The following is a 24,236-nucleotide window of genomic DNA, read 5'->3' as shown; positions in this document are numbered from 1 at the left end:
TTGGCCTAATGTACGGCGCAATCTGAAGCTTTCATCATCAAATTTCCTGGATGGCATCTTTAAGCCCATCTCCATCAAGACTAATTGACAAGTGCAAATTTTTGGGGGCATTCTAGTGTTCAATAATCTTCCACCTCCAGACCATGAATGGCATGCACGCCATCCTAACTCTCTCGGTTCAAGAATATTGAACAGGGGCAGCTGTCATACCCCAAAATTTGCCCATTAATATTTCAAGACATTTTTCAAGGCATTCCGACTCATTTTTATGACACTGATCTTAAAGGGACAAAGGCCCAGCTCACGAATGGCCCAATCCAGAAAATGGCCCAAACTGGCCTGTTCGCTACACGCTCGCCTAGCGAACGTTACGTTCGCTACACGCTCGCCTAGCGAACGTTCGCTACACGCTCGCCTAGCGAAGCAAACGTTCGCTACCAGCTCGCCTAGCGAGGCTGACAGACAACAAAAAATTTCGGGCTTCATTCTGAGCCCATTAGGTCATGAAAAAGAGCATTATAAATACCAGCACTTCAGTAATGAAAAGGGAAAACGAAAAAAAGAAGAACAAAAAACAGAGGAAGACGGACGAAAACCCTGGCACAAAAACCCTGGAGGCTACTTTAGAAACCCTGAAGGCCGCTCCTCCGCTCCGAAGCTACCACCGCCCAACTCAATCCGGCTCGCCAATTCAAGGTTGCAATTCGATTGCAAACAGGTTTGCATTACTATTATCGCTTTACTTTCTTAATTTGCATGTGATACCGCTTTATGTTCTTAACTTGCATGTGATATTATAATTGAATTCATAAACATATTTGAGGTTTTGCATGTGAATTTAAGTGTGCCTGAATATTGTGAATGCTGAACCGTATAATTATGTGTTGGATGCCATAAGCCATGCCGCAGGTTGAAGTCATACTGTTCTGAAATTCAAAACCCGCAGCCGCTCGCTAGCACATCGCTAAGCGAGCATGTAGCGAGTATTCGCTAGGCCCTCGCTAGGCGAGGCAGAGGCGAACGGGACAGTCGCTAATGTTTTGTTTGTTATGTCCTATGCGTATCTGATCTATTCTATGTTAATTATGCACTATTTTGCCTAACATTCATGCTGCTGTATTTTCTTTTGCGGTGTAATCTTCGATTACACCCCGATTTGGTATTCTAACCCGTTTGCTGAATTTTGCCAAGGTTCACATGTCCCAGGAAAAGATTGCCGTTAGGTCTTCCACTTTATTTGTGGGATACCCTTGTGGAGGCTCACCCTAAATTGCTTAATTAATTTTAATGTGTTAATCTTAATAATTAATTTTCATGTGTTAATTTTAATAATTAATTTTAATGTATTAATTTTAATGTATTATTTTTAATGTATTGATTTTAGTATGGACTTAATTACTTAATTGACTTTAAAATATGACCTTTAAATATGTGATCTTGGACCTCTCTTTGCTGCCCTACGGTATTACGGTATAATGGTCATGTCCCGCGAATGTAGGGATACACTTAGCAAAGACCCTTCGATTAAATCATCATAAAATAAATCATGGTCCCTCGGATGTTGCCTTCGAAAATACGATTTTGTCCCTCGATGACCCTTCGGTGTAGCCTACGGTTAAATGATGATCGTCCCTTCGAATGCTAAGGTATCCCTACAACTGTTGCCTTCAATGACCTATCGATGACCCTACGATGACCCTTAAACATCCAAAGGGTAAAATTACTTACTTCTCAATAGTAAGGACAGTTTTACCCTCATAAGGATAGGAAACGTTCATAACGACCTTAGGAAGGTATAACTCTCAATTACTGGATCATAACCTAAAACATTTTCCACCCCTCACACTTTACACTTTACAAATCCTAGAAAATCACCACTTGGTATACATTCATACTAGAATCATTACCGAGTTATATTTTTCTAAACCATTTTCAAAATCAAATGAGATAAATACTTTGTATACATTCATACGAGAATCATTACAAAGTTAAACTCTCTTTCAAACATTTTTTAAGCAATTCACCGACACTTTTCAGACAAAAATATAAGTGATCCAGTAATTAAGAGCCCATGGATAACCATGGATACAAAGGGTGCTAACACCTTCCCTTTGTATAATGTACCTCCCGAACCCAAAATCTATTGAGGTCTTTCCTGTTCTTTTCCACCTTTCCTTATTGGATAAAAGAAAAGTCGGTGGCGAATCTTGCTATCCGCGACATTGCGATAAAAAGCAAAACACCCCAAGTCAGTTCACCGTATGACAGCTATAGAGAAGATGGCAACTCAGAATATGCAATTTCAGGAGGAGACCAGGAATAATCAGAAGAGCACCAATGCATCCATTAAAAATCTGGAGATTCAATTGGGTCAGATAGCACAACAGATAACAAATTTTCAAACACCGGGCGCATTACCTAGTGCAACAGTGACAAATCCGAGGGAGCACCATAATGTGAGTGCGGTAACAACAAGAAGCGGAAGATATGTTGAGGATCTTAAGAAGAAGGATGAAGAAGAAGATAAATTGCTTGAAGTGGACCTGGAAATCTTAGAAAACAAGACACCACCGGAGGAAGAAAGTGTGATACTGCCGGTGGTATAAGAAAAGTTACCTGAACCAAAACCCATCATTAAGCTTCCATTCCCACAAAGAAACAAAAAGAAGAAGCAAGATGAGAAAATTTTTCAGAAATTCATGGAGTTGTTCAGGAAATTAGAAATCAATATTCCATTCTCTGAGGCACTCGAGCAGATGCCTATCTATGCGAAATTCATGAAAGACATCATCTCCAAGAAGCGCACCACTGACACTGACCCTGTTATACTAACTGAAACTTGTAGTGCTATTTTGCAGGGTATGAAGATTCCAGTGAAGAAGCCAGATAGAGGTTCTGTGACCATCCCGTGTACCATTGGAGATAGGTCTTTTAAAAGGGCGCTGATTGATTTGGGGGCTAGTGTTAGCCTTATGCCTTTGTCTATTTACAGGAAGCTAGGAATTGGAAATGTTCAAGATACCAGAATGACACTTCAATTTGCTGACCACTCAGTGAAGAGACCTTTTGGGGTAGTTGAGGATGTTCTGGTCAAAGTTGATAAATTTGTTTTTCCTGTTGATTTTGTAATTTTGGAAATGCCAGAAGATGAAGAGATACCTCTGATTCTGGGCAGACCTTTCTTAGAAACAGGGAGATGCAATATAGATATGGAGGAAGGTACCATGACCCTAAAGGTGTATGATGAAGAGCTCAGAATTGATGTCCGAGATACTATGAAACATAAAGAGAATATGTGTACAAACCACTCCGTGGAAGTGATTGATCAAATTGTAACTAGCACAATTCAAAGAAAGTTTCCTGAATTACCGTTAGAAAGAGTTCTTAGTCTGTCGGTCAGAGAGATGGAGGAGAAGGATGAGAAAAAAGAAAAAGAAGTGCTTGCTATACTGGACACACAAACCCCTTGGAGGAAATACAAACCACGCAGGTGGGAGGATCTGAGAGCTTCACCAGAATTAGAAGATGAAAAGGTACTGAAGAAACATAAAAGTGGTATTGGTGTTTTAAATGAGAAGAATGGCGACACCTTCAAGGTTAATGGTCAGAGGTTGAAACCATATGATCCCGGTGAAGGGGGACCAATTGAAACTGTTAAACTCATCTGAGTATGAGGTGTCCCGTCGAGCCATGCGACGTTAAACGAAGCGCTGCTTGGGAGGCAACCCAAGGGAGGTTTGAAATTTTTTTATTTTAATTTTGTCGAGTCAGTTGAAATTTGAATTTTAGTTTTATTTAGCATTTGTTCATGTCATTTGAGTCAGTTTTTATTTTCTTTTGCTTTGATGTAATCACCTATTATGGGTTGTCTTAATCTAATGAATTTGATTTGGTTTACCTCTATTTTCCTGTTTATTTCGTTAGATACGTGACTATGTCTGGCTATTGGGTTTCTTGATCACTTACACCAAATACTTGGGCGTCCTCTCTTTCAGTCCCCTGACTGTAGATACTGTTGTTTATGATTGGATGCACTGGTTAAGATTAACATCAGAACCACGAGCATGAGCTTTGAACTCAGAGGTATGATAGAACAAGTCAGCTTAACCCGTCCTGGTGAGATCATAAAAAGCCAAACACTTATCATCATATGAGAGATATCAGGTATGTCTTTATCAATCTTGGTTTGAGTACGTTCTTTTGTTATTATTAGCTGTACGAATACACACACTGAGGCATGTTTTTGTTTATCACCTAGAGCCTTTCTAGCCATCCCTTTATTATTATTATTATCCATTGTTTTACCCTGTTGAGCCTGTTAATCATTTATTTCTGATATACCCGTTTTTTCTAAAAGCCATGACCTTGTACCTATCCTACCTTGTTCAGAGTATGTGAGGATTGATTTCATCTCTACGTTTCTATCTAAGTTTGGGGATGTTGTTGGAATAGCAACCTTTAAGTTTGGGGTAGCTTTGCAGTACGTGAATAGTAAGTGAATGTCGTATAAAAGAAAGAAAAAAAAGAAAAAAAAAGAAAAAAAAAGAAGAGAAAAAAAGAAAAGAAAAAAACAACAACAACATGAAAAGAAAGAAAGAGAAAAGCGAAAAACAATAAAAGAACAACTTTTGAAAGATGCTACATTCACTATATATAAAAGGAAAAGAGGATTGCATAATCCTACAGGAATAATAGAAAAGAAACGTAGTGAGAGAATGATTTCATGTACTCTGAACCAAAAACCTTTGTTCGAATTTCATAGCCTACCTAAACCAAAACCCCGTTACAACCCAAAAGAAAAAAAAAAACCCTTGTTCCAATTTCATACCCTACCTAAACCAAAGCCCCGTTACAACCCAAAAAGACCTCAAAAAGTGTGTGTGATTGTACATGCTGATAGGATGAGAGAATTTATTCAAACTTCTGATTTGATATTGCATATTGTGATTTGAGAGTGATAACACTTTAACCCAGAGAGACTTGGTGAGAGTGTGATATAAGCTGACAGGTAAAGTCATATCTCTGAGGGAAAGAGTTTCTAGCTCGTTGGCCATGTGGAAGAATCAGAAAACCTGAAAAACATCAAAAGGTCCAGTGCGAAAGATTTCAGCAGTATTGTGGTAAGAACTGTTTTACAGTAAGTTTGGGGTGACATGATCGTATGGTAATAAAATGTTACTTGAGGACAAGCAACAAGCTAAGTTTGGGGTTGTGATCAGTCACCATTTATGCTAGACATTCCACTGTTTAACCGTAAATAAGTCAGGTAAACTGCGTAAACTGAAGCATTTTTAATTAGATATAAGCTCAATTCTATAATATGAAGTATGTTGTTACTTATGAATTTCTTGAGGATATTTTACACTTTTGGGTATGTTAGCAGGTCAAAAAGTAGTCTGGAAGCTCAGGGAATCAAACGTCAGATGCTAAATTAAGCCCGAGCAAGAAAACGGAAGAAAAAACCAAATTCTTGGAGAACCTACTGTCCATACGCGTATGGCCTTACTTGATACGCGTATGGACCTTCCCAGTACGCGTAGCATACGCAAATGGCCAGAGGGGTTGAAAATCAAGCAAAAAGACAAGCTTCTGGTGATACGCGTTCCAAACTGGTGATACGCGTACCAGACAGGGCAATACGCGTACCAGACTGGGCAATACGCGTATCAGAGGCTGGCCTACGTGCAGTACGCGTACCAGACTGGGCAATACGCGTATCAGACTGGGCAATACGCGTATGGCCCCCAAAATCAGGAAAAGCCCAACTGCATAGCTATTTAGAGGGGAGAACACGATTTTCCGAGGGTTGGACGATTTTTAGAGAAAAAGAGACGCGTTTGAGACCTGGAGACTCCACGTTTATCAGAGGATTCATATGTTCAAGAGTTTTCCGACGATTGAAGATTGATTCCTCACGAAATTCTGTAATGACAACAATGTTAATCTTTGTTTTTATTTCGATTATGAGTAGCTAAACCCCCATTGCTAGGGGGGTGACCCTGATTCTGAATGTGACAGATTTGATGTTTATGAATGCATTGATTATTTCTTCTTTTCCATTGATTTGTTCTTATTACTGTTCTTTATGCTTTATTCGTCGGACCAACGAATGATGATTAATATGAATAGTTTAAGCTGGACAGCGATTATTCATTGATCTGGATAAGAACTTTAGATAGTAAAAATAACCTAGGACTAGGGATTTTCTATCTGACCGGTAATTCTTGATATTTGAATGCTTGAGTATGAACTTAATTATTTATGGACATAGTAATTAGGTTACATAATCAAAGGTCTCTTCACTAAGGAATTAGGAATAGATAACCTTGAGGACCGGAATTAATTGGACAGGAATATTGTCTCAACCTTCATAAATTATATCTGTTACAAGAAGTTTCATTCACCGAACCCTAGCAATCTTCTCTCATTTGTCTCTTGTTCAACCTTTTACTTGTTTTATTTATTTGCAATTGGTAGTATAATTACTCACAACACAAAAACCAAAGGCTTTTGTCTAATTGAAACAATCTATAAACTCTGTATCGTCAAGCAGTCCTTGAGATCGACAAACGGGGAATTTCCCTTTTATTACTACAGTGAGAAAAATAGTACACTTGCTATTTTCCCATCAGGCAGCAGTAACACCTTGTGGGGTTTCTAGTTTTCCCTGAGGCTTGATCCAGGTGCCCCTAGGAGCACTTGCCGATGGTACAAAGCTCCTAGGCCTTGCTTGAGCATTTTCCACAGCTTTCCTTGGGATTCTTTCATTCTGGCGTGCTCTGTTCAGCCCACTTCCTTTGCTTTTTCCCAATTGTAGCTTTTGGAAATTTTCAGCAGCAACTTTGTCGGTGACAGCGCCACATCTAGGGCATAAGCAAACTTGTGAACCCTTATTCTTGCAGCGATACAGGAAATCTACCAAATCTTCATCAGCCCTTGGATAGACTTCAGCTATGTCGACATCTGGGCTTTCACCAGTTTCCTCTAACATGTCAGCCTCATCATATTCAGTGATCTCGACCATGTTGATCTCGACTGGCTCAACGAACATAGCTTCCTCCTGGTGGAGAGGGTCAACGTCGATCTTCATTTTGCAGCCAGCAAACTTCAGCCTGCCTTCTTGAATTGCTTTCTGAACCAGATCCCTGAAAAGATAACAATTAGAGGTATTATGACCAAGATAATTATGATACTTACAAAATCCTCTTTTCTGTCTTTGTTCCAATGGTGGTATTTTAGTACCAGGCGACACCACCATTTGATCATCTTTAACTAACAAATAAAAAATTTCCTCACACTTTGTCACATCAAGTGTATAAGTTTTTGAAGGGAATTTTGGATTGTTTTCGACAGGATTTTTCCTTTGTACAGGAAGTAATGACCGACACTCATAAGCAGATCCTGGCTTTAACTCAGCCACGTCAATTTCTAATTCGGTCGATGAGGCATAATCAGCCTCATAGATTGAATATGTCGCATCATAATCGACGAAAGCTACTTTTTCCTTCTTAGCCTTACTGTGTCTAACCTTTTCTAACCTCAGTCGTTCGAGATGTCGAACTCTATCAACCAAGTGTCACATACTCTTTACAAAGGTTGGGTCTATTTTCTTCCTAATGGAATAATCTAACCCCCAACAGTCATTTGAACAAATTCATGTTCCGGTACTTGCGTAAAGCACCTGGCCTTTAATGATCTAAATCTATTCAGATAATCGTCAAGACTCTCAGCAAACCTTCTCTTAATACTAGACAATTCTGCCAAACTGATTTTGGAGTGCCCTTTGTAAAACTGTTCATGGAACTTCTTTTCTAACTTGGCCCACGAATCAATCGAATTTGGGGCCAAAGAAGTGAACCATGTGAAGGCAGCCTTAGTCAACGAAGAAGGAAAGTTTTTTACTCTCAAACACTCATTGTGAGCCAAATCTCCCGACTCTGTTAAATATCTGGCAATATGCTCTATTGTCGACTCACCAGATTCTCTCCCAAACTTAGTGTATTTAGGCACTCTCGTTCCTCTAGGTGACTCGGTTTGGAGAATAAATTCAGCCAATGGGGAGGCATATAGTGGCCTTTGCAATGTGGCAATAATACCATTCCTAGCCATAATTCTTTCGACAATAGTTGTCAAATTATTTTCCACTGCTAAGTCTTCTTGCCGATATTGATCGACAATTTGGTCAACATCCTGATGTCGGTTAACTAACACCATCTGGTTACGTCCTGCTACTCCTGACTCAACGCCTTGATTTTGTTGGGGTCTAAGGATTTGCCCCTCATGGACTGTCTCATCTTCTACTGCCCCTATCTCTACTTGAACAAGAATGGTTTGCCTAACCACTTGTGCCATCTGTCGAGCCGGTGCCCCTAGGAAGTTATACAAGCGTGTCAATTGATTAGCCACCTGCCTATTTGTTTAAGCAGATTCCTATATCACAGGATTAAAAACTGTACCCATTTGATTAGTTAACATATTAACCAACTCATGATTACTATCATCCATTTGCTGCCTCAATGCCGCTATTGAAGTATTCGACAACGACATGGTTCTATTCTGAGTATTATTCCTATTCTGAGCATTGCCCCCTTGCACTAATCCCTGTAAGGAGGGACTCGTATTTTGAGTGTTGTTTGAAAATAATGTTGCATTTGATGTTGACTGATATCCTGGCATTAAGGAATACGACATTCCATAAAGAGGATCTGTGGTTCCAAAGCGAGGCATATAAGGTCTGAACGTTGTCATCGTTGATCCTGAACTTCCCGGTGGAGGTAAAGGAATTGATGCTCCAACCGCACCTGTAGTCGACATCGTTGAGGCTGCATTTGTCAACGGAGGTAAAGTTGCAACCTGTGAAATTACTGTTTCTGTAGTGAATAAAGTCCCTTGTGGCACTTCATCCGCATTGGAGTTTGACATTTTCACAGTTTCTTGTGATCTACTATATAGTTTGACACTTCTAAGTTTCATGCAATTGCGTAACTACACTAGCACTGGTCCCATCGGGTGTGCCATTTTGTTTACTTTGGAAATTGGTGAACAATCGCTGGTCCTCCCTAAGCCTAAAACTAAGGGTTACTTGCAGGATCGACCAGTTGATCCTAAGACATGTGCTAATGTAACTGGGTAACTCGTTCAATTCGACGGACTATTAACTTTGTGAGAAACGGCTTCTGACAAAATATTGAACAAGCAAAGGTTTTTCCACACAAAATGATGATGCTATAGACTATGGGTGACTCGTGACCGACAACACTATAACATTCAAAAGACATACACAACAAAAATGCTTTTGGTGAATTCTATTATCGTAATAGAATTAGTGTCGACGGTGTAGACGACAACAAAAAAGGACAATTCAAACATAAACGAAATTAAAACAAAATGTTCAACAGGAACAATTGAAAAATAAGGAAATTGCATTGAAGTAAATGTGGTGATTCACGTACATATCACTCTTGAAAACTCTTGCTTCCTCATGCTGGGAATGTGAAGTTTTTTACAAGTGATTTTGGTACAAAGTGAACACCCCGGAGTCCTCTATGGGATCCCCTATTTATAATGAACCAAAGAGACTGTCTACAGGCAAAACTAATCCAAAAATAACTGTCTGTAGACAGACGTCGTGCTACACGATCTAAAAACTGCTTTATATCTTTGGCACTCGTTCTCCTTGTAACTGCTAGTCATTTTGAATTTCAAACTTATCCCGCTCAGGTACTTATGTCGACACCATCCCCTATGTGTCCGATACAATCAAGAACTTCTTAAGTCCCAATCTCTGGTTTAGTCGACAGAACGGATTTCGACCCAACTTGCTTCTTCCGTCGATTTCCTCTTCTGGTAACTTGTGGTTTTCCCAGCTCTTGCTTATCTTGGACTCAGTTTTTTCTTTCAAACATCCCCTTGGTGAGGTATAATCCTTAAATCCATACGGCGCTTTCATCAATTACGCCTTCAACATGCCTTACTAATTTTCTATGGTAACACATACATGACATTATGCTTTGAGTTTTATCCCATCTTTATTTTTATGTTAGACTACCAACGATTTCTCCTCAACTCGTGACATTTTTTAGTAGGTAGATCAAAACACTTCTTCCTTTCGACTGCACTGCTTCCTAAGGTTTGGGTGTTCACAAAAGTACCATTTTTCTCTCTGACTGTAAAGTTTCCTAAATTAGTCCCTTGAGCATCTAATCAACTATTGATTACTAGGTTACTCTCGCCCATATGGAGTCTTGTGGTTTCCATCTTCTGAAGCTCCTGATCTTTACTAGACTTCACAACCCCAATGTTCCTCAATGGTTCTCGACTACATGATCCCCCATATCACATATAAATATTAAACTCATAAGACTTAATACTTAGGGAATGATATTAAGAACATATATGAGATTTTCCATAACCCTAACTCATACTTAATTAGCCATGGCTAGGTTGATGACCGACCAAGTCTGATAGCAACTGTAATACCCCAAGTTACTTTTAGAATAATAACCTATGTCATAAAATTTTGGTAGTGGATACATTAGATAAATTTAAGTATGAAATAACTCGATAAAATTTTCTGAATACATCAAATTCTAGTTACAACAAAACCTAACAAAAAGACAAAAATAAAGCGGAAATATCGTTTAATGGGTCGTCATCATCAAGCCTTCAAATATGTATCTGTCTCGAGCACCTGCTTATCTGAAAATAATAAAATCAACATGTGATGAGATACTAATTTTAGTGGATTCCTAATCTAAACCACTGAATCTCTCATTACCCTTCCATCTGGGTTATGGGACAACTTTTATAATCCATCAGGTTAACTCTCATATTTCCCAAAACTGACTACTAGGATAATCCACCACTACTAGCTTGACTCTGGAGGGTAACTCTCATGTTTCCTAAAATCGACTACTATGACAATCTACCACTACTAGATTGACTCTTGAGGTTAACATGTTACTTAAGGGAGTTTGCTCTCGATAATTATATGTTTTAATATGGGAACTATCGGGATAACTACACATCTCAATCCTATAAAGAAATGTCCTAACCACCATATAAGCCCTACAACACTTACATGACTCCTTCATATCATATGCCAGATCCACAGTGACTATAAGTTATTGACCTTATGCTTATATGAGTATGTCCCCTTACAATATACATTGTAATCCTAATATTCCTCATGCAAGTTAGACAAGGAAGGTGTCGTAGCACTGCATAAGTTCTGCTTCACTCACACGACTCCCCTGTATCATAGTTTAGATCCATGATGACTATGAGTTCCTGGCCCCATACTTTTATGATTATGTCCGACAATTTATGCACTATGATAAGACCATATTGAAGAGATTAAATGGGGTTTAAAATTTGTTATCCTCTTAATGGAACAATCTCGATGAACATATCTTGATTAAACCGTTAATCATAAATAACATATCAAAGAATTCAAAGAATATCTATTGAAGCGTGCTTTCTCTTGGGTCATGTATGACGGAAGATATCGACGTCTCTACCTAGTCCACACGAGCACGAAATGGAATGTGGTACTAACATTTTTTTGAGAATTAAAATTGGTAGAGGAAAGAGCTCCTTTCTTTAAATAGAAAACTTTCAGAAACCCAAATACTCTTATTTTGACTTTTCCAAAATAAGTCCGATCCTATTTAACTATACCTTTTTAATTAAATAAAATATCATCTATATTTAATTAAACTCATTTAATAAAATAGTAATGAAATTAAATCATATTTAATTTAATTAACTCTAAATTCTCATTTATTTAACTAAACCATATTTTATATATATATATATATATATATATATATATATATATATATATATATATTATATATATATATATATATATATATATATATATATATATATATATATTATATATATATATAAGTGGAGTTATTTTTACTCCAGGAATAAGTTATTAAAATTATTCTGCATCTTAATCATTAATTCATTTTTAATCAATGGTTAAATATAATAAGTAATTAATTATCGTGTGTAATTTATTTTTCTCTCTCCATATTTAATTACAGATTATATTTAATCAATTATTAAAAATGAATTAATGGTTAAGATTCAGAGTAAATTTTAATAACTTACTCGTGGAGTAGAGACTTTTTCATCGGTATGAATGTCAATGGCCGAATAGACAACACTGTAACTTCCTTTACCAATGACTTCTTAAACTTTGTATCGGTTGGCATTATCATATTCAGAGAAGCTTATGTCCGTCAAATTTTGTAGTAGAGATATAAGTCATTCCACAAAACAAAACAAGTTTAGATTTCAAAGTTTGGAAATACTCATAAATCAACAAAAACAACAATTTAAGTGAAAACAAAACGAATCCAAAGCCACATACCAGTGATCATACATAATTCACTATTAAAAAACAAATGAATATCATTATTAAATATGTAAGTTAAAGAATTACGATCTACGTCCTAAAAAGGTTAACACAAATAAAAGATGGAACATGAATTTATAAATTTGTTAAAACAACATAAAATAAAACAAATATAAATAGTTGACAAGATCCGACATGATATCATAAAAACATAAAATAGTTTGAAACAAGTATGTCATCTAGTATATTAAGACATAACACAGAGTGCAACTCAACATGTGTAAAAAGAGAAAAATCATATAGATAAGATCAATAGAGTAACCCCAATAAAACCATCTAATCAGTTGCATAAATATATGATATGATATGATAAATTGGTTAAATAATTGGAAATATATATTATAGCATTTATATGTATGTATAGACACAACTAATGAACCTGAGAAAGATTTGAAATAATTTTACAACATGAAATGCCCCTCCTCCTCTGTGTGCGCAGTCCCAATTTTGTACCTAAATATCCTACACATGACCTATTTTTTCCCAGTCTTCACCGATTTCTTTTTGACAGTATTTCCCTAACTTAGTGCATCTAAAATTTGATTTTGCTTTGTCCAAAAGTTTGATTTTAGACTTCAACACAATGATCAAAATACTCCTTTTAGGACATAGATACTGCATATATAAGGCAAGAGTAAAAATGAAAATATTAGAGTTTCATAAATATGAATAAATGTAAATGTAAAAAAATTGAAATCTTGTAAGAAATTTATATTTACCTAGTTGAGGGGCATTGTACTACCATCTTCATTACAATAGTGTTATTCACACAAAACATAAAAGAACATTAAAATTTTAGAACTTTTTACCAATTTCAACAAAATGATCAAAATCCAATAATTCAAAACGTGTAATAAACAAAACCCAAAATTTAATTTTAAAATAAAAATATTCAACTTACTTGCTTTTATTGTTCTCAAATTCAATTTACAGACCATCTTTTATTTCAACTTCCATCTATGCAAGGTATAACATATTTCTAAATATAAAATGAGGAAATGAGAGAAAAAAATAGGGTTTGGTGAAGATAAAGGTAAAGAGAGTATAACACATAAACTGAAATCGAATCCACAAATCCAAAAGCAGATTTCCATCTTTTTTTGTTTTAAATCGAACCCACAACCCAAAAGCAGATCTCCATTTTTTTGTTCTCTTTAAATCGAAACAACAATTCTTAAATATATTTATCGCTTGAACTCAGATATGGTTCTTTTTGTAAACTGATGTCGCATATCAACTTGTTTCTATTTGATTCCAATAAGAAAAAGAGGAAGAAGGAAGAAGAAAAGGAAGAAGGAATAATAATAATAATAATAATAATAATAATAATAATAATAATAATAATAATAATAATAATAATAATAATAAGAAAAAGGGAGCAATCTAAATGAGAGAAAGAGAGAAAAATTGAGTGAGAGAAAGAGAGAAAATACAAAATGAAAAGTCAAAAGATAAGAGTTGAATTATTGGAAAAAGAGAAAAAGATGAAAATGTTAGAAATATTTAGTTAGATTTTAACTAATTGGAGGTAAACCATTTAAAAACCGTGTTAAGAGAAACCAAATAGCAATATTACCATTCAAATTGGGTAACTATGTTAGTTTGGTTAGAAAAAAGTAATTTTATGACCAAAATTGTTATGTCCAATTGTTTAAGTTAGTTTATTCTCTAAGTTAACTTGTGTAATGAGTCTGTATGTAAAAACCGATTAGATTAGTATGTTAGTATGTAAAAACGACCTTGGTATAATTTAGATTTTATGAGATTTTTTTTTAGATTCAAACATCTATCAGCGCCAACATCAACAAATCATTTTGTTTTCCAACCATTACATCATTTAAGAATAAATAAAACATCAGATATAAGAACCAAACCTTTGGTTAAACCAGCAGCGGTTGTTTGCTCAATGGAACTTGTATTGACGATGACGGTACATAAGTATTAAAACGAGGAAGAGTGAATTGATGGTTGTTTAGAAGCATAGAGAAACGATGAAGAGTGGGTCAATGGTAGTTTAGAAGCAGAGAGAAAGATGAAGAGAAGTTGCACGAAAGAGTAAGACGATAGAGAGAAGGCATGTAAAGTGGTTTTGTTGGTAAGGAGGGAAAAATCATTTTTTTAGGATAGACATATGATGAATGACACTTGGCAGCTTAGGAGAGGGTTTGTAGTGTATTAATTTTGCCATTTGTTGATTATGAAAATATCCGATTGGTAGTGTAAACTTTTTTTGTGTAAGGGCAAAATGGTAAAGTCAAACAATTGAATTTTGAAGGGTTGATATTAGATCTTTAGTTTAATACATTGTTTTTCTTTTATTGATACTAGCGTCCAAATGGGAACTCCCGTGCCTGTTTGTTCTCATTTTTTTTAATTCGCACACGCGTCAAAATATGAACGAATATTTTTGTGTGTATATCTCTCTCTCTCTCTCTCTCTCTTCTCGCTCTCTCTCTCTCTCTTCTCTCTCTCTCTCTCTCTCTCTCTCTCTCTCCTTCTCTCTCGCTCTTCTCTCTCTCTCTCTCTCTCTCTCTCTCTCTCTCTCTCTCTCTCTCTCTCTCTCTCTCTCTCTTCTCTCTCTCTCTCTCTCTCTCTCTCTCTCTCTCTCTCTCTCTATTATATATATATATATATATATATATAATATATATATATATAATATATATATATTATTATTATTATTATTTTTAAGTTAGCTTTAGCCTTTGTGATTGAAATGTTTGAGAGCCACATGTAAAACATAGGTTACAATTAACGTAAATTTAATTTGACATATTTAAATGATAGAGTTTTTTCCTTAATTCTATAATAAACTTGACACATATTTTTTTCACTAATTCTTTAATAAACTTGAAACCTATTTTTTCCCATTATTACGTAACTATTAAATTGAGAGACCCTACAATCAAACCCAATAGATAAGATCATTTAAGAGGTATTTGAAATTTTGCTGGAAGATGTAGGATTTTATGGTTCTTAGACAAATAGATAGAGAAACAAATGGTAAAATAATTAATTATCGGTAAATATAATATATGTTCTAAGAAATCAAAAATAATATTTATAATTACTAATAATAAAAAAAGTCAAAATTTGAATATCAACATTTTTCTTGGACACAGTTAATTTGTATAAGGTGATGGTGATATTGAAATAGAACTGCTCACTATCGAATATCCAAATTGAAATAAATTTGCTAATACTATCCGACCAAAATGAATGGTGAATTGATTATCATCCATACTACGGTTCTATATGAATACATGAATTCCACATTATGTACGGAATGAATATTTAATCTTCATGGAAAGAATTACAATTTTGATAGAAAAGATACAAAAAAAATCCATACATAACATACCTTTTAAATTTTAAAAAAGAAATTGAAAATAACTAAAGGGATGTCTTTTAGTATGCAATTCAAACTAAAAATAAAAGCAAAAATAGGAATAACTATAAAATTCTGCGTATAAATATCTTAATCAACTTAACTTGGAATTGAATATAATATCTAAAGAGACATAATAAGCAGAAAACCTAGGATGGAATTAGAATTGCAAGTGTGAAAGACGTTAGAATTGAGTAATTCTAACTCAATCTTGATGAACATGATTCAATTAACCAATCAAATTTTTTCTTGTTCTTCACTCTTCACTCGAGTGAATCAACCAATCTTGGTTAGAAGATTGTTTCGTTGCACAATGATGATGAGAATAAAAAAAGAAAATTGAATTGAGGAAAGAAAATGGTTAGGGTTTATCGAGAGAGGGAAGAAGATGAATTGATTATGTAGAGTTTCTCTCTCCTCATAAACTATGATTCTTTATTCCTTTTGTAACTGTAAAATTCAAATGTTTACAATAATAAGGGTTACTCCCTATTTATAGATTTTGAGTTTGCTTTCTTCTCAAGCAAGACTCAAAACTAACCTAACTAACTCAGTTAAACAAACAAATAAAGCTAAGTCTAACATCACTGTCGAGATACTCTTCGACATTTTGACACCTAAGTGATTTTACATTTCCTTACTTCTGTCGAGCAACCTGCTCCAACAAAAGGAATTACAATTCAACACACCATCTAATTCATTGTGTCTAAGCTATCTACATTCATCATAGACCTTAACTTGTTAATACTTTGACCTACACTCCTTTCGTCATGATGTATGCAATCTGATTCTCAGTTTTGCAGTGTTTCAAGTTCATCTTTGCTTTTGCTACTGTTTACCATGAAAATTGGTAAACAACTGTTGATCTTCCAAAGTGAAATATTTTGGTAACTTATAGGATCGATCAGATTGATCTTAGGACATGTGCTAATTGTTTTTAGGGTAAAGTTTGATGGATGATGAACACTTCGACAACATTCATACTTAAAATAATTTGTTAAAGAATATGAAGGAAAAATAGCGCAAAGAAAGCAAGGAAAATGCTGGAAAGTAAATGGCGCTGAAGATAAATTTCTGAAAAGAAAAGATTGATTAAAATTGCTTTAAGTAAAAATATGGTGCAACATAAAACATACATTTTCTCAAGTTACACTTTCTCTACCCACGGATACTTTGGGTAAGATGATAAATTTGCACACACTTGAACACCCTCGATCCCAACACTAAGACCTCCTATTTATACCAATCGAAATAACTACTTCTAAAGGCCTATTCACCAGATTGAGACAAGTGGCACTCTACATATATGCAACTGCCCACCATGCCCCACGTATACCCAACAGTTAGATAAGAACAAAAGAGTTCCCTCTCTTATTTAAATTCAAATCCTTTGTCGAACTGTCATTAGTGATGCTTCTGTCGAAAACATCTCTAAACTGCTGGAAATATTTCTAAGTCCACACAGTATCTTTACTCTTGCATTAAGGTATCTTCAATTGGAATTTCAAACTGTATAATTTTGTCGAGACATTCAATTTATTCACAGGAAACTTTATTTCCTTATTTAAGGCGTCAAAATTGGAGCTAACAAAAATTATCCCTAAAAAATGTCATTTTCGACACATCGAAGAAAAAGACATTTTTTTGTGACTATGGTTCAACGCCTTTGAACAATTTTTGCACAGCTTCGATGCCATTAATGCTCCAACGTTTCAAAAACTATTCATCTTTTCCCAGTTAGCATATGACGTCAAAACCATCATTACCTTTTTCCAACCTCTCTTTTTAACCCATGCACAAATCTTTTTAATTATCACGTTTCCTAGTGAAGGTTTAGAAAAACAAGAAAGGGGGATTGAATTGTTTTGGAAATAATTTTTTTTTCCAGAAATCAGACACACATAATAAAAAAGGAAATGACACAGAATTTTATACTGGTTCACTTGAAATTCAAAGCTACTCCAGTCCACCCGGCCAAGGTGATTTCGCCTTCAAAAAGGACTTAATCCACTAATCTTAAAATATTACACAACCAAACGTCTAAGAGAATAATCTCTCAGCCCTCTCAAATATTCAGACTGCACAGAGTCACTTGAGGAAGTAGTTCAAGCAAGAGTAAATTGTAATGTAAAGTGCTTCTAACAAAAAGTAAAGATTACAGAATTATAAGAGCAATAGCTTTTCACGTAAGAGCAGCAGCTCGTGAAAAAGTGAGAGAGGATGAAGGAGATTTCTTGTGTGTCTCAGGTGTGTTCTCTTGTAAAGTATTCAATCCTTTATATAGTCGTTGTGAAAGATCGTTGGAGTGATGACAGAATCTTGATCATTGAAGAATGATTAATGCCATTACTCTCCTTGTTTCTTTCTAAAACAGTTTTGCACGCCTCATTATTCCCTTCTTGAAATACTTTCTTTCCATATTAAGATTTTTTTCGGTTACGCGTTATGGACTGGTGAGTCTACGTCGGAGTCTTGATATATCAGAGTTTGTCTTCAGAGGATGATTATGTATAACACCATCAAAGCTTCTCAATGCTCTAGACTTCTTTAGTATCAGAGTCTGGATTTAGTAGTCTTTTATCAGAGCTTCTGACTTCTTAATGTTGCGCTGGTATCTACGTTGATCAGAATCAGAACCTTCTGGACGCATCCTTTCTGAGTGGCATCTGATCATCAAATATTTTATATCTGATGTAATTTTCTATCTGATGTATCGTCAAAGTCCTGCATGAATGGTTAGAGTCCTACACACTAAGAAAAAATCTTGTTAGAGTACCATTTTTGTTTCATCCTTTGTTATTATCAAAATCTTAGAGATATATTGTAGAACCAACTTTGTTCTTATAATCTCCCCCTTTTTGATGATGACAAAACAGTTCAGAGTAAAGATGAAACATTTAAAGAAAATCTTAGATCAGATAATACAGTGGGCTCCCCCTGAGTTAGATCTTTGGATAGCTCAAAAGTTCTTACCGGACCTTCCTTGGTTTGGTGCTTTTAGCTACTTTCCTACATGTCTTTAGTCATTGATTTAGTAATGGTTTATTGAAAATGTTTGCAGTGCTTGAGAGGAATTAGTTATGTTTTCATCAGAGCTGTTTTAGTTCTCCCCCTTTTTGTCAGAATCAAAAAGACATAGCAGCAAAAAAATTGATATTGATAGAGAAGCATTTACAGATAAGCACATATGTCAGAAAGAAGAAAGCAAGGAGAAAAAAACAAAACATAGAAGGCAACAAGAAAATAGCCTAGGTGCCTAAGGGTTTGGAGGCAGAGGCATCCTTTGGAGCAGCTGGGACATCATGTTCTGAATGTTAACGTTGACAGAGTCCTGTTGATCCAGTTTGGCTCAAACTATCTATTGTTCTTTCTGCAGTTCCTCTAGAGTCTTCAAGACCAGAGGCACGAACCTAGAGTTGGAGTGCTCCCCCTGAGTCAGTTCATCAGCGTTGGCTTTGGCAGTAGCTTCTTCAGCAATGCGAGCTGCTTCTTCAGCGTCGGCTTTAGCTTTTGCCTCAGCCTCAGCAGCAACAACATCAACAATAGCCTTTGCTTCAGCTTCTCTGATTCTCTGAAGTTCTTCTTGACGCGCTTTCTCTTCAGCTTCCTTCCTTGCCCGTTCCTTAGCTTCTCTGGCTAGGCGCTCTTGGTGTCCGATCCCAGCATCTCTGATGAAGTCGTTGCGAACTTGTTCAGAGAGGCCTTTCAGCTTGAAGGCTTCAGAGGTCATCCAACTTATCACTCTGTTCCAGTGGATCCTTACAGCAGAGGGATCATCACTAATACTAGAGTTGATGGTAAGAGACTTGACCTTCTCAACTGAAGACTCTGCAAAAACCTGGATTGCTTCTTCAAGGGTAGGAAGGGTGGTTTCTGGTTCAGTGGCAGAGGCTGGGGAGGTTGAGGAGGGTGGGTTTGGGGCACTTAGATTAAGTGTGAGAGTTGTTGGGTCAGCGGAAATGATGGGTGGTGGTATGTCAGAGTGGGTCTGTGAGGATAGTTCAGGTTGTGGGCTTGGTTCAGATGGTGGTTGGGTTGGTTGTGGTTCAGAGTGGGTTGGTTGTTGTGCAGGTGGTGTTTGAGGTGGTTCAGATGTGGTTGGATTTGGATGTTCCGGAGGAGGGAAAGTGACTTCTGGTTCAGGTTCAGGATGTGATGGATTTTGAGAGGCCAGAGCACGGGCTTGGAGCTGAGCCAGAGTGAGGGATTGAGGGTCAGATGGTTCAATATTAGAGAAGAGTTCGTAGTAAGATGGGGATTAAAGAGATGGTGATGATGATGGTGAGGTGGTTTCATTCAGCATTTCTGCTTCTTAAACTGGTAATGTTGTGATGGCGAGGTTGAATTTTAGAGAAGGTGGGTTAGAAGATCTGGTGGTTGAGGGAGGAGTTTCAGCAGAGGTGTATATGGGAGTTGTTTGGGGAAGAGAAGAAGCAATTGGTTTAATTTTGATAAAGGGAGGGAGAGATACAGACTTACCTGGAGAGCCAACCAGAGGAACTGGGGGTCTTGATCCAGAGGATTCTCCCAGCTTAGCTTTCTTCTCCTTCTTAGACTTCTCAGAGGGATCTTGCATCCTCTTCATGAAGTTTGGTGGATGCTCAGGTAGCCAGTCCACTGTGAATTCAGAGATGTCCACCCCTTGATTGGCAAGGTCCTGTAGATAGTAGGCTACTACCTCTGGAGGGTCAATCTTGGTGAACAGGTAGAGTCCGTTGGGAATCTCCCTCTGATCTCTGAGTGCTTCCCGGGAGGTATCAAGTGTTGGTTTGGCTCTAAATTGATCAATGATTCCCATGCTCTTCAGATTCCGAGCATTCAAAGGTCTTCTAGTGTCAATGGTGAGATCTTCCATGAGTCTGAGCTGAATCAGGTGGTCCACGAGGCCACTCTCGATCAATACATCAAATATCAGTCTCCCTAGAGGGATGTAGTTCCTTGTCTTCATGTTGTTTCTGGTGTCTTTAACTGAATCTGTGAGGTACTTGAAGAGGAGTGCAGGTAGACAGAGTTTCAGACCCTTGAGAATGCAGTATAAGATGCACTTCTGATCTGTGTTGATGTAGTCAGAAGAGTTTGAAGTAGGACGATGATGGATGGTGCCTAAGATGATCTTCAACCAAACCCGGAGGTTCTGATGTAGTTCCTTGTTCTTGGAATGCTTGCCTTCAGCACTCTGTTAGAAGATGGTAGGGTTTATTTCTTGGGACAAGTACTTTGCCCTGGGGTTTATGTTGTAGATGCATCTTCCTCATGTCTTCTCCGTGTTTAGAAGGGAGGCAATTGATTTTTCAGTGATGACTATCTTGACTCCCAGAACGTAGGAGACAATGTAGTGATCATCTGAGTCTGCGAAACGCTAGAACTCCTTCACCAGATTCGTGAACAGGGCCATAGAGGCGTTGAAAGTAGTTTTCCTACCCTTGCATTTTCAGTTCTTCAGTGAGGTCGACGCCATTTCGCTTCATGTTTTCGAAATCAACCAAAGATTCACATAGAACTTCAAGCTTATCAAAGGGAGTTTCTAGATGAATGTGGGGATCACGATCAAGGATGTGGGGTTCCCTGTAGACTGGAGTTGAGACGACGCCGATGGTTGTAGTAGTTTGTTGGCTAGAACTGGGTGTTTGCTCTGTTGGGAGAAGTTGTAAACTGATTGTTGCTGAGAATCCATGAAGAACAGTTGAAGATGATGATGAATGTTTGAAGAACTTTGATGAAGACTGTAGAAATCCTTTGAAGGATATGAAAAACTGAGAGAAGGGGTTTTGTGAGGTCGTGAGTGTTAAAGTGTGCAAGTGTAGTTTGTGAAATGAATATATACACATTTAGGGTGCATGAAAAACGACAATAGAAAGTGATTTTAACAGTTAAGAAATTGAATGCAACACGTTAACCAAGTAAGCACGTTTAGAGAAGAATGATTACAACCCATGGTGGAGGTCTAATCCCCAAATCAGCATACTGCTCGAGGAGATATCAAGAGTCTGTCTCTTGATTTCTATCTAGACAACTGTCTAGAAGTTCCAAGGTCAGACGCAAGATGTACCACATGTTACTTTATCTGATCTTCAAAAATACCAAAGGGTTGGATCCTGAAGATTTCTAACTCAAATGACTTCTAACTGGTAGTAGCATCAGAGTCAGATACAGAATCCAAGTGTTTGCTTCAGAGTCTTATTTTGCTATTTCAGAGGCACATTTCATTTTGAACAATTTTGAATGTTTATATTTTTCAAGATAAAAGAGAATCTATCTTTAGCCAGGGGTTTAGTAAAAATATCAGCCCATTGTTGGTCTGTATCAATAAATTTTAATGTTATTACCCCTTTCTGGAGATAATCTCTAATGAAATGGTGTTTTATTTCTATGTGCTTAGCTCTGGAATGCAAAATAAGATTCTTACTTAAACAAATGGCGGCAGTATTGTCATAGAAGATAAGAATGTTACTCTCAAAAATCTGAAGATCTTCTAGTTGATTCTTCATCTAGAGCATCTGAGTAGTGCATAGTGATGCAAAAATATATTCTGCTTCTACAGTGGACAGAGCTATGGTTGATTGTCTTTTGCTGGCCCAAGATATCAGATTCTTTCCCAAGAACTGATAGTTCCCATATGTACTTTTATGTTCCATTCTGCCCCCTGTGTAATCTGCATCACAGTAACCAGAAACTCTATACTCTGATGTTTTCTCATACATCAGGCCCATGTTAGGGGTTCCTTTTAGATACCTGAGTATTCTTTTAATAGCTGTTAAGTGAGATTCTCTAGGATCTGATTGGAATCTGCCACAGAGACATACACTAAACAGAATATCAGAACGTGTAGTAGTCAAATAGAGAAGAGAGCCTATCATACCACGATAGAGCTTCTGACAAACCTTTTGGCTAACTTCTTCTTTTTCCATAATGCAAGTTGGATGCATAGGTGTCTTAGCAGGTTTGTATTCCGCCATTTCGAATTTCTTCAGAATGTATTTTATGTATTTATTTTGATGAACGTAGGTAGCTTCTGAAGCTTGATTGATTTGAATTCCTAGAAAGAACTTTAGTTCTTGCATTAAGCTCATTTCAAATTCTGTCTGCATTAGCTCAGAGAATTCTTGACATACAGAAGGATTAGCTGAACCAAAAATAATGTCATCAACATATATCTGGCATATCATGAGGTCATTACTAATGTTTTTATAGAAGAGTGTAGAGTCAACTTTTCCTCTAATAAAGTCATGTTCCAGAAGAAAATTGCTTATTCTTTCAGACCAAGCTCTAGGAGCTTATTTTAAACCGTATAATGATTTCTTAAGTTTAAAAACATGTTACGGACAACTGGAGTTTTCAAAACCTAGAGGTTGATTGACATACACTTCTTCTGATATATAACCATTAAGAAATGCACTCTTGACATCCATTTGATATAGTTTGATTGAGTGATTTACAACAAATGAAACAAGTAAGCGAATAGATTCTAACCTGGCGACTGGGGCAAAGGTTTCGTTATAGTCAATGCCTTCTTGTTGACTGTACTCTTGTGCCACCAGTCGAGCTTTATTTCTGACAAATTCTCCTTTTTTATTCAGTTTGTTTCTGAACACCCATCTGGTTCCAATAATGTGAGTTCCTTTAGGCTTTGGAACAAGATCCCAAACGTCATTCTTTGAGAATTGATCTAGCTCTTCTTTCGTAGCTAGAACCCAGTCGTTGTATTAAAGTGCCTCATTACAGGAAGTAGGCTCAATCAAAGATACTAGTCCTAGAGGGATTTCTTTAGGTACTTTGAATGTTGACCTAGTTCGGACAGGTTCATCCTTGTTTCCCTGAATCAAATCTTTAGAGATGTTGGGGCGGCTTTTTGATTTCTTCTGGATATTTGAGGCTTTAGTTGCATCTGGACTTTGTTTATCAGATACTTCTTGTGCTTTGGTCTTTTCGTTAGAACCTGCAAGAGTAATCTCCAGATCTGCAAGTTTCTTAACTAGCTTTGACTTTTCAGGGTCAAGCTTATCATCAAATCTAACATGAATTGATTCTTCCATAATTTTGGTTTCTGTGTTGTATACTTTGTAGCCGTTAGAGCGTTCTGAGTATCCTAACATAATACCTTTTTGTGCTTTTGAATCACACTTGTTCAGATGTTCTTTAGTATTCAGAATAAAGCAAGAGCATCCAAAAGGATGAAAATAAGAAATGTTTGGTTTTCTTCCCTTACACAGTTCATAGGGAGTCTTCTCCAGAATAGGTCTTATAGAGATTCTATTCTGAATATAACACGCTGTATTTACTACTTCAGCCCAAAAGTGCTTAGCCATATTTGTTTCATTGATCATGGTTCTGGCCATCTCTTGGAGTGTCCTATTCTTTCTTTTTACAACTCCATTTTGTTGTAGAGTTCTAGGACAGGAGAAATCATGGGATATTCCA

The sequence above is a fragment of the Lathyrus oleraceus genome, chromosome 5 (assembly GCF_024323335.1).
Source record: "Lathyrus oleraceus cultivar Zhongwan6 chromosome 5, CAAS_Psat_ZW6_1.0, whole genome shotgun sequence".
Taxonomy (NCBI): domain Eukaryota; kingdom Viridiplantae; phylum Streptophyta; class Magnoliopsida; order Fabales; family Fabaceae; genus Lathyrus; species Lathyrus oleraceus.
Note: the sequence above shows the minus strand (reverse complement) of the source record.